Source organism: Mesitornis unicolor, unplaced genomic scaffold (genome assembly GCF_000695765.1).
Source record: "Mesitornis unicolor isolate BGI_N332 unplaced genomic scaffold, ASM69576v1 scaffold3201, whole genome shotgun sequence".
Classification (NCBI taxonomy): Eukaryota; Metazoa; Chordata; class Aves; order Mesitornithiformes; family Mesitornithidae; genus Mesitornis; species Mesitornis unicolor.
The window spans coordinates 28956-34583 of NW_010164282.1; positions in this window are offsets into that span (position 1 = coordinate 28956).

A 5628-nucleotide genomic window follows, 5' to 3' on the forward strand; every position below is an offset into this window, starting at 1 on the left:
CTGCAAAAAAAAGAGAAGAAAATAAGTCTGCGTTGTAGAGGCTGTTTATCAGTATATCAGGAATTACAGTTCTCATGATGGGGTGTTACAGATTTTCTCGTAGTCTCTGAGCTTCCAGCTTCAAACAGAGTGTTGGGAATAATTAGACATATTAACGATATTAATTCCTTTAACAAAGACTGGCAAGTCAGGTGTGTAGGGTATGCATTCAAGTTGTATGCCTTAATGCTGCTGAAAATTTGATTCCTGGAGGTCAGCACCATTTCTGGAGGAAATTAAACCTGGCATAAAGGAAAGCCACAGACAAAGAGTGATGAGGGAAGCTCTTGGAAGAGGGCTGGGTAGGTGAGGAGCGGCTGGAGAAGGCTGGCAGAAGGCTGTGACATGCACTTGGTGAGAGAGAAAAAGTCTACCCTAACCCACCAGTTAGAGCATTGCAGCCCTTTGAATCACCCCCCAGAAGAAACCCTCTGTGCTACTGTGACACCTTTAGTTTGCTTTCCTGCATTTCCTGGCAAGTAAGTGAAGTGGCAGTAAAGGGCTGTAGTTACAGATAGGAAGGGCTGCAGGGATCAAGGCCAGCCTGTCACAACCTGCGTTTCTTGTACGATATTTTTATCTTCATTACTTCCTGCATTTCTTACTGGAAAGCTGCAGTGAAGAGCAATTGGGGAAAAAAATTGCTTGGGATTTCACGAAGGTATTGAATATAATCCTATTAGAATTTACCCTGCCAGCTTTTGCTTGCCTAATTGGTACTTGTCCAGGGATTCCTTATAAATGCTTTGCTTGAATAGCAAAGGAGTGATCTGGGAGCATCCAAATGGAAAATATCTTCCTCACCAGCAGAGGACATCCTCAGATCTCTGCTTTGCTTTGAAAATGGAATGGAAGCGTTATGCATTTTCACCCTTCTTGAAGCCTCTGTAGCAGGCTTTCCTCTGTCGCAACAGTCACAGCCAAGGGGTTTTCATAACACACTGACTGTCAGAGCTCCTTGTGTTTTAAAGAAGTACATATTAACCTTAGTTTATTTGTGGTTTACTTCAAAGCTTTCTTTAATGCCTTCTCAGGGATATTGGCTTCTCTTATTTTCCCCTTTTCTTTGAACATGGAACATGTGGTCGCATTTAACAGATTTCACATTAAAGAGACTGGCACCTAGAAAATGAATATCCTTGTAGGAACTCGTTTAGTCGGTTTCCAGATTTATATAAAAAAAGGATCTTTTGGTGAAGTGGTGCATGACTCAGGTAAAACTTCCCAAAATGTTCCCTTAGTGTATATTTTTAGTAGCATGTCACATTTTAATTGACAAACACTCCCCAAAGACTTACAAGAAACACTGGTAGTATTTTGGATTGCTAAAAATTGAAGCTCTCCTTGTACTCACGAGTGTGACTGTTTTAACAAAAAAGATGGAAAACTGAAGACACATCTATGTTGAAGTGCAGTGACATGAATATAAAGCAGAGCAAGGGCAGGGCAGTAAGTGGAAGGGGCTGGAGGTGGGAAGAAGCTGGGTCTGCTAGAGCAGTGACCATGCTGTGATGGCTCTGGAAGGCCTCTGCTGACATGGACAGGCTATGGGCAACCAGGGCTCTGTCCGGTCACTCCTTTAGGTGATCATTTGAGGAAGAGGACAGCAGCCTACTGAAGGTGCTGGTGATGCAGCTTCTCCCTAAGGACACCATGGTTTATTTGACTTTTCCTTTTGCTGTCGTCTGAAACTGCAAGTGGTTTGCATCCTTTTGGTTTGCTGAGCAGGACAAACACCTGCCTGGGCACTGGGTTCTTCCCTCTTTTGCTTCTGTGCAAATCCCTTCCCTTCTCAGTAAACAAGCACAGCTCAAGGGGTTGAAGAAGCTCAAGTGGTAGTTCTGGCTTTACCACTGCTAGCATCTTGCCCTTTTTTTTTCCCCTGTCCCTTGTGTAAGAAAGAAGTGACTATTTCCTATCTGCTGCTGCTACTACTGAAATCACTATTCCATTTGTTTACCCCTGTGAAGTGGCCTCTCGGTGCTCAATATGGCCAGATGTGGTCTCCCTCGGTGTTGCTTTCCTGCTCTTGGTTGTGAGGCACAAGTTGCTTTGCAGACAGAGAAGCCACCAAACCCCAGCCCTGAGGGGTGAGCAACGTGGGCTGACTTAGAGAAGACAACTATGTTTTCCCTGCACCCTGGCCACCTTCAGCGGGGACAGGAGCAGGCTGTTGTCTGGCAGGTGCGTGTTGCCACGAAAGAAGGAAGAGTGATGAGTGGGGTGAGAGGAGCAGGGACAAAGTGGGAGCAGCAGGGAATGGCACTAGGTCTGCGTTTGTGTTGTTCATACATTTGTGAACAAGCTCTTTACAAGCCTATCTTCTTGTGGTTGCTGTGGGAGGGACAGCGAGGGGCACTCCCAAGCTGCTGGTCAGGGAAGGGAGCTGGGGTGCATGCAGGAAAAGAGGGAAGGGTGCGTGGTGCCACATCTGCTCTCCCCATGGGTCTCCTGCCTTGGGTCTATGCGTGGGAAGAAGCCCAGCAAGTGGGACAGAGGGATACAGGGTACCACAGAAGGGAAAGCTGTCATGGTCAATCTAAGTAGTGAAAGAAGCTGTGCTGCTCTGTCAGCCTTTTCCTGCTTTTCTGACTACCTCACAGCAAAAATGCTCTCTGACCACTTTACCCCAAGAAAGTGCAGTGACCTGGTTGCTCCCAAACCACAGAGTTGTTTTTTTACAAGGTCTACTAAGTCTATCCTTTACATCTTCTCCAAAGCCACCAGGAATCACTGAGGCTCCTGCAAATGGACATCATCTCCAGCAGCTGGCTCCTGTGGCCATTCTTGTTGCTGCTCCACACTTGTTCACACTACGCATCCTGTCCACCCCTTTCCCTGATCTCACGTGAATGTACTTGTCCTGCACACAGCTGCATGGGACAGAGAAGGGATCAGTGGACTGCAGCAATGGGATGAAGAAATGATGGTCAGGATTGGAAAGTATGGCAGTTCTTGAAACTGGTGATAGTGACGGAGAAGATGTGACACTGAATTACAGCTGCAGTGTTGGCTAGGGAGTCATCTGCCAACTCTGATGCATGTTCTCCTTTAAGCCATGCATATAGGAGAGTGCTAGCAAGGAGTAAATGCAGCAAACAGAGCATCCCTCTGTGATGAGAAAACAAACCCCAAAGCACCAGTCTGGAGCTTTAGCTTAGTCCTGAGGCCCTCCTTGTATTCACTTCTCACCTGAGTAGCTGTTATTTAAACAGCTGCCAGCCGATCCTGTCCAAAGGAAGGAGAAGCTGGCCTGAATCTGCCACCTTCCCAGAGAGTTGGCAGGAGTTAAAATACCTTATAGGCACGTGCTTCCTCAGCACTCATTGCCAGGATTTCTGCAAATGTCCTTCCTCATGAGTGTGCATGCCACAGCATGTAATAGGCAGCTTCATGCATAGATTTTTCCTGCCTGGAACAGGATAGGATTTTGAGGCAACCCAGCCTCTGTGAATGCTCCTTTTTCACCTTACTTTGATTTAGCTTACACCTATGGGGAATTTGGGGTTTCTTTGCTTGTCCTAAAATCAGAGAGCTGGTGGGAGGGCAGTTAAAAACTGGTTATGGTTGAACAAGTGCAGGCCTTTCAGATATACTAGACTGTGGGTCTTTGATACTGTTTTCTTGCTGAGCATCTACAAGGTGCGCTCACCTCCATGACCTGCCCTGGTTCAGGGCTGTGAAATGCTGGTCAGGGTGGTGGAGTTGGGATCAGGGTGTGGGACACATGCAGGTTTGATTTTATAGCATGCTTTTGCTTTGGGTTCCACCTCATTACAGAATCACAGCATATCAGGAGTTGGAAGGGACCTCGAAAGCTCATCCAGTCCAACCCCTGCCAGAGCAGGATCACCACTACTTGAGGATGAGTGTGTCCCTGAGCTCAGCTTGGGCTCTGTGGACATTGCCACCAGGTGTCCCTCCAGAACACGCACAGACCCAAAGGGCTTTCCTTGGGATTTCGCTGGGGATTTTCACCTTTCTCCTTGGCCAGCAGAGAAGACCTTTTGAATGGAGCTCCTCCTGGGACTTCTCCAAAGATGCAGGGCTGAGCACTGATAGCAAACCTGTCTATGGCTGCAGGAGCATGCTAAATGTACTGAGACAACGAACACGGAAAGAGACACTGCTGCTTTCGTTTGATGCAGGGCTGAGCACTGATAGCAAACCTGTCTATGGCTGCAGGAGCATGCTAAATGTACCAAGAGACAACAAACACGGAAAGAGACACTGCTGCTTTCGTTTGGAGCCTGACAAGGCTTGATAGAAGCTGATTTCAAGCTGATTTCTAATGCTTTTAACACATTTTCTAACACTCTAAGCCTGAGGTGTGCCACCAGCTTGGCAGGACACCTGAGTCCTTTGTATCTCTGTGCCTGTGACTGAAAACACAGCAGTGTGCTCTGCCTCTGCTGCTAAGTCCTGGTAGCCCTGAAGTTGCTGTTCACAAGTAGAAATGATTTGTTGGTGGGCATGCTGGCAGGGGTGTTAATGGAGACTGCAAGGCTCCGACCTGGTGCCTTTTACACCACCAGCACCAAGTTAGAGGTGGAATGAGGACACTTGAGGGGGGAAAGACCTCAGACACCCAGCACAGCTCCCTGCTCAGCCATTAGCTTCCAGAGTGACCTTGAGTAAATTAATTAATATTTCAGCACGGCCACTTCCCACGTTAGGCTTGCGTTGAAGGGTCAATGGCATTTTCTGTTTGCCGTGTGTTTTAATTGCAGTGTGCCCTACTTCAAATGTGGGGCAAGGTCTGGAATAGGGCACACGGCAGCACACACCGCAGGGATTCATGTCTGATGCGAGTAACTTTATTTTCTCTTGGTAACCTCAATTTCCTCGCCAGGCATTCCTCATGTAAATAGATGACACTAATGAAAATGAGAACACTGCGTCTGTGTGGGATGGGAGACAAATTTGGATTTTAAGACATCCCATCTCCTCCTTTTTAAAAGGATGTGGAAAAGGCTGAAGTGGTCGGTCTGGAAACAAAGGGTTTTCACATTAGAGCATGCAATGTCTCCAGCCCTGAAAGGAAGGGTATACTGGGTGATGTGGTTTCCAGAGGAGAGCTAGCATGGGTCTGTGTTTTGGGTAGGAGAACAGCCTACCAGACTGTAGGCTGGCTTTCTGGTAGCAGAACAGCCTGGGGAGCTGCAGCAATGGTCTTGGGCTGCAGCTGGTTGCCTACAGACTTTCTGGAGTCCCATCCAAGGCCTTTGCCCCATCCTCCAAGCTCAAAGAAGCTGCATGTGTCATGGTCAGGAGAACCTCTGAGAAAATGTTTGAAGAAGACTTTGGAAATCTTGGGGTCCTGCTAATGCTGAAACCTCGGAGCTTTGCACAGCCCCTGCTTGCCATCCCCTGCACTTGGGATTAAGCTCATTCAGAGGAGCCAAAGGCCCCTTCTGCCATTTGCAGCTTTTTCAAGCACAGAAACAAGCCCCAGAGCAGAGAGAAAATGCACATGTTGCTCCTCCTTCTGTTGATTCTCCCAGGGGACATCTCTGCATTAGCCTTACAAGTCACAGAACTGGAACAAAGTGCTTCTATTTTGCTCAGGATACCATTCAAGTGACCTCC